This window comes from Syngnathus leptorhynchus, unplaced genomic scaffold, assembly GCF_054491065.1.
Source record: "Syngnathus leptorhynchus isolate UIUO unplaced genomic scaffold, UIUO_Slep HiC_scaffold_62, whole genome shotgun sequence".
Lineage (NCBI taxonomy): Eukaryota > Metazoa > Chordata > Actinopteri > Syngnathiformes > Syngnathidae > Syngnathus > Syngnathus leptorhynchus.
The window spans coordinates 480001-492500 of NW_028232029.1; the positions used below are offsets into that span (position 1 = coordinate 480001).

Here is a 12500-nt window from a genome sequence, read left to right on the forward strand (position 1 = left end):
ATTAGCTCTAGAATTGCCACAGTTATCCAAGTAACTGAGGAGCGATCAAAGGAACCATAACTGATTTAATGAGCCATTCGCAGTTTCGCTGTACGGGCCGTGTGCACTTAGACTTGCATGGCTTAATCTTTGAGACAAGCATATGCTACTGGCAGGATCAACCAGGTAGGAGAGAGGGTGGCTGGGTAGCGCCTCTCGCTCGCCGGCCCGCCGGAGCGGGGGCTCGCGCGACTGTTTTCCGGACGCCGGCCGCGGTTCGCGGGGGCTCTAGGTGGTCTGACGCTGCCGCGGGGTGAGATGGATCGGGCTGGACCCGGCGCAGCCGAAGCCGAGGACGCGGAACCTCGAATGCGACCCTCGCGGACCCCTAAACGAGAGGAGCTGCGCCCGGCCTCGTAAGACACCTCTTCTCCGGTGCTAGGTCGACCCCGACGCCGCTGGCCGCCGCCGCCGCCTTGCCGCTATCCCTCCGCACGTTTGGGGCCGGTGGCGACCCGCAGGACGGCCGACAACTCGCTCGTTTGGCGGGGCGATGCAAGGTTAGGCGAACTGGGCGGTAACTCGGGTTAGTCGAGGGGACTTCGCGGTGGACAGGGGGGTGCGAATCCGGCCGGGCGGCCCTTCGATGGAGCCTGGTGCAGGGACATTCAATGGGATGAGCCGCGCTCGCCGCGGAACCTTCGAGCGCCGCTACTCAGCAAGTAAACGAGAGGGAGCTGCGCCCGGCCTCGTAAGACGCCTCTTCTCCGGTGCGAGCGCCCCGACGCCGCTGGCCGCCGCCGCCGCCTTGCCGCTATCCCGCCGCGCGTTTGGGGAGGGAGGGCGACCCGTAGGACGGCCCGCCGACTACACGACCGTTTGGCAGAGCGAGTGCAAGGTTAGGCGAGCTGGGCGGTAACTCGGGTTAGTCTGGGGAGACTCGCGGTGGACAGGGTGGCGCGAATCCGGCCGGGCGGCCCCATCGATTAAGCATTGGTAGGGAGCCGAGGATGAGCCGTGCGAAGTGGCCTCGGAGGCGGTCCGTGGGGGACGACGGGGGGGGACGGGCGTCGGCCCTCCGGCCCGAGCAGAGAACGTTCGGTCACCCAAGCGGGAATCTGCGCCCCGGCCCGAGTCGGACTCGGTCGGTGCGGCCCGCTGAGGCCCTCAACTATTCCCGTACGCGGGGGTCGGGAGCTGCGGCGCTGCGCCGGCGACTTACCCGCGCGAGGCACGCACTGCGTGCGGCCAGGATGCGGAGTTGGATCGGCGCTGGTTGGGAACCCTCGGGGAACGAAGGCGGACGGCGGCCAGCCGGCGCCGACGAACCCGTCGGGGAGGGGGCTGGTGGCAGGCGCGATCGGCACTATTGCTGACTGCCGGGAGGGAAGCTGCGCCCCGGCCGAGTCAGACTCAGCCGTTGCGGCCCCCCCGAGCCCGCAGCGCGTAGCGCGGAAGCCATACGCCCCCCCGATGCGGAGCGACAGACGCCCCCGCGACCGCGGTTGGTCGGGAAGGCTTTTCGGATAGAGGTCGGACGGTGTGTGTGGACGGCTTCCCGTGGTGCCGCCGCTATCAAGCCGGAGGGTTTGAGAAACGACATTCGCGGAAGGACCGGCGCGGCCGGCGGACGCTCGCACGCGCGGCGCCCGACACTCAGCCGCTCGCTCGGCCTCCGTGGATCGTGGCTAGGTGGGATGGATGCCAAACCGGGTCGTCTCGGTCTCGCCGCAGTACGGTCGCGCCGGGGCCTGCGGGGCGGCGCGGGGAGCGCACGCTCACGCGGCGGCCGGGGCGCTAGAGTGCGACCCGCAGTGGGTAGGAACCGTCCACCCGACGTCGGACGAGCCGAGGCCGATGGAGGCCCTACCAAGGCGGGTCATGAGTGCCAGTCGGTCAGTTGGGTGAGGGGGTACTCGGAGGCCCGCCGGGAGCAGACGGGCGACCGGGGATGGGGGGCGTACGCGGGCGGGCGCCGGGAGAAGACGGCCCGTCCGGGGTCGAATCTCGGCCTGTGTTTTCGGAGCCGGCCGGGCATCACGCTCCCTCCTTGGATGGACAACATTCGTAGTTGACACTTTGTGTCATTTTATCCGAGCGGGCGGGCGCCTCGAGAGGCGGACCGTCCGGGGCGACTCTCGGCCTGTGTTTAAGGAGCCGGCCGGGCATCACGCTCCTTCCTTGGATGGACAACATTCGCAGTTGACACTTTGTGTCATTTTATCCGAGCAGACGGGCGCCGCGAGGCGGACCGTCCGGGGCGACTCTCGGCCTGTGTTTTCGGAGCCGGCCGGGCATCACGCTCCCTCCTTGGATGGACAACATTCGTAGTTGACACTTTGTGTCATTTTATCCGAGCAGACGGGCGCCGCGAGGCGACCGTCCGGGGCGACTCTCGGCCTGTGTTTAAGGAGCCGGCCGGGCATCACGCTCCTTCCTTGGATGGACAACATTCGTAGTTGACACTTTGTGTCATTTTATCCGAGCGGGCGGGCGCCGCGAGGCGGACCGTCCGGGGCGACTCTCGGCCTGTGTTTTCGGAGCCGGCCGGGCATCACGCTCCCTCCTTGGATGGACAACATTCGTAGTTGACACTTTGTGTCATTTTATCCGAGCGGGCGGGCGCCTCGAGAGGCGGACCGTCCGGGGCGACTCTCGGCCTGTGTTTTCGGAGCCGGCCGGGCATCACGCTCCCTCCTTGGATGGACAACATTCGTAGTTGACACTTTGTGTCATTTTATCCGAGCGGGCGGGCGCCTCGAGAGGCGGACCGTCCGGGGCGACTCTCGGCCTGTGTTTTCGGAGCCGGCCGGGCCTCACGCTCCCTCCTTGGATGGACAACATTCGTAGTTGACACTTTGTGTCATTTTATCCGAGCGGGCGGGCGCCGCGAGGCGGACCGTCCGGGGCGACTCTCGGCCTGTGTTTAAGGAGCCGGCCGGGCATCACGCTCCTTCCTTGGATGGACAACATTCGCAGTTGACACTTTGTGTCATTTTATCCGAGCAGACGGGCGCCGCGAGGCGGACCGTCCGGGGCGACTCTCGGCCTGTGTTTTCGGAGCCGGCCGGGCATCACGCTCCCTCCTTGGATGGACAACATTCGTAGTTGACACTTTGTGTCATTTTATCCGAGCAGACGGGCGCCGCGAGGCGACCGTCCGGGGCGACTCTCGGCCTGTGTTTAAGGAGCCGGCCGGGCATCACGCTCCTTCCTTGGATGGACAACATTCGTAGTTGACACTTTGTGTCATTTTATCCGAGCGGGCGGGCGCCGCGAGGCGGACCGTCCGGGGCGACTCTCGGCCTGTGTTTAAGGAGCCGGCCGGGCATCACGCTCCTTCCTTGGATGGACAACATTCGCAGTTGACACTTTGTGTCATTTTATCCGAGCAGACGGGCGCCGCGAGGCGGACCGTCCGGGGCGACTCTCGGCCTGTGTTTTCGGAGCCGGCCGGGCATCACGCTCCCTCCTTGGATGGACAACATTCGTAGTTGACACTTTGTGTCATTTTATCCGAGCAGACGGGCGCCGCGAGGCGGACCGTCCGGGGCGACTCTCGGCCTGTGTTTAAGGAGCCGGCCGGGCATCACGCTCCTTCCTTGGATGGACAACATTCGCAGTTGACACTTTGTGTCATTTTGTTCGGCCTGTGTTTAAGGAGGCGGCCGTCCTCCACTCGGTCCGTGTTTAAGGAGCGACACTCGCGCTCCGGTTCGGCCTGTATTTAGGGAGGCGGACGTCCTCCGCTTGGTCTGTGTTAAGGGCGACACTCGGTCCATGTTTGAGGAGCCTGGCCCTGACGCTCCTCTCCGGCCTGTGTTTAAGGAGGCGGCCGTCCTCCCCTTGGTCTGTGTTAAGGGCGACACTCGGTCCATGTTTGAGGAGCCTGGCCCTGACGCTCCTCTCCGGCCTGTGTTTAAGGAGGCGGCCGTCCTCCCCTTGGTCTGTGTTAAGGGCGACACTCTGTCCATGTTCGAGGAGCCTGGCCCTGACGCTCCTCTCCGGCCTGTGTTTAAGGAGGCGGCCGTCCTCCCCTTGGTCTGTGTTAAGGGCGACACTCGGTCCATGTTTGAGGAGCCTGGCCCTGACGCTCCTCTCCGGCCTGTGTTTAAGGAGGCGGCCGTCCTCCCCTTGGTCTGTGTTAAGGGCGACACTCTGTCCATGTTTGAGGAGCCTGGCCCTGACGCTCCTCTCCGGCCTGTGTTTAAGGAGGCGGCCGTCCTCCCCTTGGTCTGTGTTAAGGGCGACACTCGGTCCATGTTTGAGGAGCCTGGCCCTGACGCTCCTCTCCGGCCTGTGTTTAAGGAGGCGGCCGTCCTCCCCTTGGTCTGTGTTAAGGGCGACACTCGGTCCATGTTTAAGGAGCCTGGCCCTGACGCTCCTCTCCGGCCTGTGTTTAAGGAGGCGGCCGTCCTCCCCTTGGTCTGTGTTAAGGGCGACACTCGGTCCGTGTTTAAGGAGCGGCCCTCGCGCTCCGGTTCGGCCTGTATTTAGGGAGGCGGCCGTCCTCCGCTTGGTCTGTGTTAAGGGCGACACTCGGTCCGTGTTTAAGGAGCCGGCCCTGACGCTCCTCTTCGGCCTGTGTTTAAGGAGGCGGCCGTCCTCCACTTCCTTCCATGCACCACCACATTCGCAGTTGACACTTTGCCATTTTTTCAGAGAGGTGACACTTAGTCGTTTTTTCGAAAGTTGACACTTAGTCGTTTTTTCGAAAGTTGACACTTTGCCGTTTTTTCAGAGAGGCGACACTTAGTCGTTTTTTCGAAAGTTGACACTTAGCCGTTTTTTCGAAAGTTGACACTTAGCCGTTTTTTCGAAAGTTGACACTTAGCCGTTTTTTCGAAAGTTGACACTTAGTCACTTTTTCGCCACAGTGACACCTCCAGCGCGTGCCACGGCGCTTTTCAGGTCTTCTATCCGACCTTGTGCTGTCGAGGACGGCGTGTCCGACGCCGTGGGGAGACCAGCACCATCTCCTCCATACTCGTAAACGGGGTGCTTTGGAAAACGGGGGGAAAGTCGATGAGTACACTGACTACTGGGACCATTTCATTGTACTCTGGCGCACCTGAAGACCAAAAAAGGTACTGCACCTTAGCCCGGGTACCTCACCCCCTGGTACCTCGAGGAGAACTTAGAAAAATTTCGACAAATTTTTGGTGAGCTCCAGGGAGAGAGGCTGATTTTTCGCTTTTTGAGGCCGACCGCCGAACCGGCGCGGGGCGGACTCACAAGCCCCCCAGAGCCGTGGGCACTTAGTCGTTTTTTCAGAGAGGCGACACTTAGTCGTTTTTTCAGAGGCGACACTTAGTCGTTTTTTCGAAAGTTGACACTTAGCCGTTTTTTCGAAAGTCGACACTTAGCCGTTTTTTTGGAAAGTTGACACTTAGTCGTTTTTTCGAAAGTTGACACTTAGTCGTTTTTTCGCCACAATTGGCTCTGAGCTCCAGGGGGAGAGCCTGGTTTTGCCTTATTTCAGGCCGGCTGGGGAACCGGCGCGGGTCGGATGCACGAGCCCGGCAGAGCCGTGGGCACTTAGAAAATTTTCGCCGATTAAGCTGGGACCTCCAGGCGGAGACCGGCATTCCTCGTCCTCGGGGTTCGACCCAGGAACCGGCGCTGGGCAGACGCCGTAGCCACGCAGAGCCGTGGGCACTTAGAAAATATTCGCCAAGTTGGCTCTGAGCTCCAGGCGGAGAGGCTGGTTTTGCCTTATTTCAGGCCGGCTGGGGAACCGGCGCGGGTCGGATGCACGAGCCCGCAGAGCCGTGGGCACTTTGCCATTTTCTCAGAGTCGACACTTAGTCGTTTTTTCAGAGAGGCGACACTCTGTCGTTTTTTCGGAAGTTGACACTTTGCCGTTTTTTCAGAGAGGCGACACTTAGCCGTTTTTTCAGAGATGTGACACTTAGCCGTTTTTTCAGAGATGTGACACTTTGCCGTTTTTTCGAAAGTTGACACTTAGCCGTTTTTTCGAAAGTCGACACTTAGCCGTTTTTTCAGAGATGTGACACTTAGTCGTTTTTTCAGAGATGTGACACTTAGAAACTTTTTGCCAAGTTGGCTGTGAGCTCCAGGAGGAGACCGTTATTTTTCGTCATTCGAGGCCGACTGCGGAACCGGCGCTGGGCGGACGCCAAAGCTCGGCAGGGCCGTGGGCACTTAGAAACTTTTTGCCAAGTTGGCTGTGAGCTCCAGGAGGAGACCGTTATTTTTCGTCATTCGAGGCCGACTGCGGAACCGGCGCTGGGCGGACGCCAAAGCTCGGCAGGGCCGTGGGCACTTAGAAACTTTTTGCCAAGTTGGCTGTGAGCTCCAGGAGGAGACCGTTATTTTTCGTCATTCGAGGCCGACTGCGGAACCGGCGCTGGGCGGACGCCAAAGCTCGGCAGGGCCGTGGGCACTTAGAAACTTTTTGCCAAGTTGGCTGTGAGCTCCAGGAGGAGACCGTTATTTTTCGTCATTCGAGGCCGACTGCGGAACCGGCGCTGGGCGGACGCCAAAGCTCGGCAGGGCCGTGGGCACTTAGAAACTTTTTGCCAAGTTGGCTGTGAGCTCCAGGAGGAGACCGTTATTTTTCGTCATTCGAGGCCGACTGCGGAACCGGCGCTGGGCGGACGCCAAAGCTCGGCAGGGCCGTGGGCACTTAGAAACTTTTTGCCAAGTTGGCTGTGAGCTCCAGGAGGAGACCGTTATTTTTCGTCATTCGAGGCCGACTGCGGAACCGGCGCTGGGCGGACGCCAAAGCTCGGCAGGGCCGTGGGCACTTAGAAACTTTTTGCCAAGTTGGCTGTGAGCTCCAGGAGGAGACCGTTATTTTTCGTCATTCGAGGCCGACTGCGGAACCGGCGCTGGGCGGACGCCAAAGCTCGGCAGGGCCGTGGGCACTTAGAAACTTTTTGCCAAGTTGGCTGTGAGCTCCAGGAGGAGACCGTTATTTTTCGTCATTCGAGGCCGACTGCGGAACCGGCGCTGGGCGGACGCCAAAGCTCGGCAGGGCCGTGGGCACTTAGAAACTTTTTGCCAAGTTGGCTGTGAGCTCCAGGAGGAGACCGTTATTTTTCGTCATTCTAGGCCGGCTGCAGAACCGGCGCGGGTCGGATGCACGAGCCCGCAGAGCCGTGGGCACTTTGCCACTTTTTCGCCACAATTGGCTGTGAGCTCCAGGAGGAGACCGTTATTTTTCGTCATTCTAGGCCGGTTGCAGAACCGGCGCGGCTCGGATGCACGAGCCCGCAGAGCCGTGGGCACTTAGAAAATTTTCAGAGAGGCGACACTTTGCCATTTTTTCAGAGAGGTGACACTTAGTCGTTTTTTCGAAAGTTGACACTTAGCCGTTTTTTCGAAAGTTGACACTTAGTCGTTTTTTCGAAAGTTGACACTTAGTCGTTTTTTCGCCAAAGTGCCCACCTCCAGCGCGTGCCACGGCGCTTTCCAGGTCTTCTATCCGACCTTGTGCTGTCGAGGACGGCGTGTCCGACGCCGTGGGGAGACCAGCACCATCTCCTCCATACTCGTAAACGAGGTGCTTTGGAAAACGGGGGGAAAGTCGATGAGTACACTGACTACTGGGACCATTTCATTGTACTCTGGCGCACCTGAAGACCAAAAAAGGTACTGCACCTTAGCCCGGGTACCTCACCCCCTGGTACCTCGAGGAGAACTTAGAAAAATTTCGACAAATTTTTGGTGAGCTCCAGGGAGAGAGGCTGATTTTTTGCTTTTTGAGGCCGACCGCCGAACCGGCGCGGGGCGGACTCACAAGCCCCGCAGAGCCGTGGGCACTTAGTCGTTTTTTCGAAAGTTGACACTTAGCCGTTTTTTCGAAAGTTGACACTTAGCCGTTTTTTCGAAAGTCGACACTTAGCCGTTTTTTCGAAAGTTGACACTTAGTCGTTTTTTCGCCGATTTTGCTGGGACCTCCAGGCGAGGACCGGCGTTTTTCGTCTTCCGGGTCCGACCCGGGAACCAGCGCCGAGCGGACACATTCGCTCGCTAGTGCCGTTGGCACTTAGAAAATTTTTCGTTTGTCATGAGCTCCGGGCGGAGACCGGCGTTTTTCGTCTTCCGGGTTCGACCCGGGAACCAGCGCCGAGCGGACACATTCGCTCGCTAGTGCCGTTGGCACTTAGAAAATTTTTCGTTTGTCATGAGCTCCGGGCGGAGACCGGCGTTTTTCGTCTTCCGGGTTCGACCCGGGAACCAGCGCCGAGCGGACACATTCGCTCGCAAGTGCCGTTGGCACTTAGAAAATTTTTCGTTTGTCATGAGCTCCGGGCGGAGACCGGCATTTTTCGTCATTCGAGGCCGACGGGGGAACCAGCCGGAGCGGACACGTTTGCTCGGAAGAGCCGTTGGCACTTAGAAAAAATTCCGTGTCTCGTGAGCTCCAGGGGGGACAGGCTGGTTTTATTCATCCGTAGCCGACATGGGAACCAGCGCGGAGCGGATTGGTGTTGCGCTGGCATATACCTCATCTCTCTCAGGAGTCCCCCCCTTATACGTGCCGATGGTGTTTTGGAAAACGGGGGGTAACTGGATGAGTACACTGACTAGGGGGACCAGTACACTAGCGAGTGGGACCAGTACACTGACTAGTGGGACCAACACACTATGAGCGCCTGGTACCTAAAATGGAAGTATAGAGGCCGAATTTCGGGCAAGATCACGCCGGGTTAGGCTTCCAGGACCTCGGCTAAGCAATTTTAACGGGTCGCCCGGTTCTTTTTTGATCCAGCCCGGTTCTTTTTCCACTTCCAGCTGGAGCTCAGCAGCGGCTTTTTGCACAAGATCACGCCGGGTTAGGCTTCCAGGACCTCGGCTAAGCACTTCTAACGGGTCGCCCGGTTCTTTTTTTGAACCAGCCCGGTTCTTTTTCCACTTCCAGCTGGAGCTCAGCAGCGGCTTTTTGCACAAGATCACGCCGGGTTAGGGTTCCAGGACCTCGGCTAAGCAATTTTAACGGGCCCCCCGGTTCTTTTTTTGATCCAGCCCGGTTCTTTTTACACTTCCAGCTGGAGCTCAGCAGCGGCTTTTTGCACAAGATCACGCCGGGTTAGGCTTCCAGGACCTCGGCTAAGCACTTCTAACGGGCCCTGGTCCACCCCTGCCAGCGCATTTCAAAACTTGGCATTAATTTCGACCTAAGAGACGAAGTCTGATTTTTTTCTACCACTTGGGCGGCCTTTTTGCACCCAGAACACCCGCACCGGCACCATAAATTCGAAGGGTGCCGAGTGCGTCGGCGCAGATTCTGCGACGGAGTGACACTTCCCTCTTGTGGACATTCGGCGGTAGGTGAAATGCGCACTCGGTCTTCTCTTTTCTTTTCCTTCCAGTGAAACTTTGGCAACATTCTGCGAGCTGCTGGCTTCCAGAACCTCGGCCAAGCAGGTGGAGGATTTTTTTCCACTTCCAGCTGGAGGTGAGGAGGGACTTTTTGGGCAAGATCACGCCGACTTAGCAAGCAAGGTGGAAGTGCCAGCATGCTCCGTGGCTGGAAGTGTGGATGTGCCAGCACCCTCCCTGCCTATGGAAGTGTGGAGCTCCAGCACCCTCCCTGCCTATGGAAGTGTGGAGCTCCAGCACCCTCCCTGCCTATGGAAGTGTGGAGCTCCAGCACCCTCCCTGCCTATGGAAGTGTGGAGCTCCAGCACCCTCCCTGCCTATGGAAGTGTGGAGCTCCAGCACCCTCCCTGCCTATGGAAGTGTGGAGCTCCAGCACCCTCCCTGCCTATGGAAGTGTGGAGCTCCAGCACCCTCCCTGCCTATGGAAGTGTGGAGCTCCAGCACCCTCCCTGCCTATGGAAGTGTGGAGCTCCAGCACCCTCCCTGCCTATGGAAGTGTGGAGCTCCAGCACCCTCCCTGCCTATGGAAGTGTGGAGCTCCAGCACCCTCCCTGCCTATGGAAGTGTGGAGCTCCAGCACCCTCCCTGCCTATGGAAGTGTGGAGCTCCAGCACCCTCCCTGCCTATGGAAGTGTGGAGCTCCAGCACCCTCCCTGCCTATGGAAGAGCCACCTCCGCGGGCATGCTGCTCAACCACGCCGGCCCAGAGTTCCAGCCGCTCGGCTACACTCTCTCACAAGCCCCGCCTGGAGCTCCCCAGCCCGCCCCTGGTACCTCAACTACCGAGGCCAGCCGCTCGACCAGGCCGGCCCAGAGTTCCAGCCGCTCGGCTTCACTCTCTCACAAGCCCCGCCTGGAGCTCCCCAGCCCGCCCCTGGTACCTCAACTACCGAGGCCAGCCGCTCGACCACGCCGGCGCAGAGTTCCAGCCGCTCGGATAAGCTCTGCCACTCTCCCGCTAAGCAGCCACCGGTAACGGGGAAATGTCGCCGCCTTGTGGACACGCCCTTGTAAATGAATGGGCTTTCGCACTTAGTGCAATTTTCGCCAGCTCCGTGGCTGCAAGTATGGAGCTATGGAGCCACCAGCCAGGCTGGAGCTCTGGAGCTATGGAAGTATGGAGCTATGGATCTATGGAAGTATGGAGTTACGGAGCTCTGGAGCTATGGAGCTATGGAGCTATGGAGCTATGGAAGTCTGGAGCTATGGAAGTATGGAGCTATGGAGCTATGGAAGTATGGAGCTCTGGAGCTATGGAGCTATGGAGCCACCAGCCAGCACCCTCCGTGGCTCAACCACGCCGGCCCAGAGTTCCAGCCGCTCGGCTTCACTCTCTCACAAGCCCCGCCTGGAGCTCCCCAGCCCGCCCCTGGTACCTCAACTACCGAGGCCAGCCGCTCGACCAGGCCGGCCGAGAGTTCCAGCCGCTCGGCTTCACTCTCTCACAAGACCCGCCTGGAGCTCCCTGCCCCACCCCTGGTACCTCAACTACCGAGGCCAGCCGCTCGACCACGCCGGCGCAGAGTTCCAGCCGCTCGGATAAGCTCTGTCACTCACCCGCCGCGCAGCCACCGGTAACGGGGAAATGTCGCCGCCTGGCGGACACGCCGTTGTAAATGAATGGGCTTTCGCACTTAGTGCAATTTTCGCCAACTCTCTGACTGGAGCTATGGAAGTATGGAGCTATGGAGCCACCAGCCACCCAGGCTGGAGCTATGGAGCCATGGAGCTCTGGTGCTATGGAGCTCTGGAGGTATGGAGCTATGGAGCTATGGAGCTATGGAGCTATGGAGCCCTGGAGCTCTGGAGGTATGGAGCTATGGTGCTATGGAGCTCTGAAGCCATGGAGCTCTGGTGCTATGGAGCTCTGGAGCTCTGGAGGTATGGAGCTCTGGAGGTATGGAGCTATGGAGCCCTGGAGCCCTGGAGCTATGGAGCCCTGGAGCTATGGAGCCCTGGAGCCCTGGAGCTATGGAGCCCTGGAGCTATGGAGCTATGGAGCCCTGGAGCTATGGAGCTATGGAGCTCTGGTGCTATGGAGCTATGGAGCTCTGGTGCTATGGAGCTATGGAGCTCTGGTGCTATGGAGCTATGGAGCTCTGGTGCTATGGAGCTATGGAGCTCTGGTGCTATGGAGCTATGGAGCTCTGGTGCTATGGAGCTATGGAGCTCTGGTGCTATGGAGCTATGGAGCTCTGGTGCTATGGAGCTATGGAGCTCTGGTGCTATGGAGCTATGGAGCTATGGAGCTCTGGTGCTATGGAGCTATGGAGCTCTGGTGCTATGGAGCTATGGAGCTCTGGTGCTATGGAGCTATGGAGCTCTGGTGCTATGGAGCTATGGAGCTCTGGTGCTATGGAGCTCTGGTGCTATGGAGCTATGGAGCTCTGGTGCTATGGAGCTCTGGAGCTCTGGAGGTATGGAGCTATGGAGCCACCAGCCAGCACCCTCCGTGGCTGGATCAATGGAAGTGTTTTAGGTACCAGGCAGCCAAAGGGCCGAGGCCTCACGCTCGACCACGCCGGCGCAGAGTTCCAGCCGCTCGGATAAGCTCTGTCACTCACCCGCCGCGCAGCCACCGGTAACGGGGAAATGTCGCCGCCTTGTGGACACGCCGTTGTAAATGAATGGGCTTTCGCACTTAGTGCAATTTTAGCCAACTCTCTGACTGGAGCTATGGAAGTATGGAGCTATGGAGCCACCAGCCACCCAGGCTGGAGCTATGGAGCTATGGAGCTCTGGTGCTATGGAGCTATGGAGCTATGGAGCCCTGGAGCTATGGAGCCCTGGAGCTATGGAGCTATGGAGCTCTGGTGCTATGGAGCTATGGAGCTCTGGTGCTATGGAGCTATGGAGCTCTGGTGCTATGGAGCTATGGAGCTCTGGTGCTATGGAGCTATGGAGCTCTGGTGCTATGGAGCTATGGAGCTCTGGTGCTATGGAGCTATGGAGCTCTGGTGCTATGGAGCTATGGAGCTCTGGTGCTATGGAGCTATGGAGCTATGGAGCCACCAGCCAGCACCCTCCGTGGCTGGATCAATGGAAGTGTTTTAGGTACCAGGCAGCCAAAGGGCCGGGGCCTCACGCTCGACCACGCCGGCGCAGAGTTCCAGCCGCTCGGATAAGCTCTGTCACTCACCCGCCACGCAGCCACCGGTAACGGGGAAATG

General features: G+C 59.6%; 1 non-coding gene across 1 annotated transcript in view; it reads right to left on the bottom strand.

Annotated features, from left to right (window-relative positions):
• LOC147038399 (18S ribosomal RNA) overlaps positions 1-168 on the bottom strand; it is a 1907-nt gene extending 1739 nt beyond the window's left edge. The window contains exon 1 of the ribosomal RNA XR_015063945.1: positions 1-168. This exon is cut by the window's left edge and continues 1739 nt beyond it. This is a non-coding gene — a ribosomal RNA (18S ribosomal RNA).
• Positions 169-12500: the final 12332 nt, after the last annotated feature.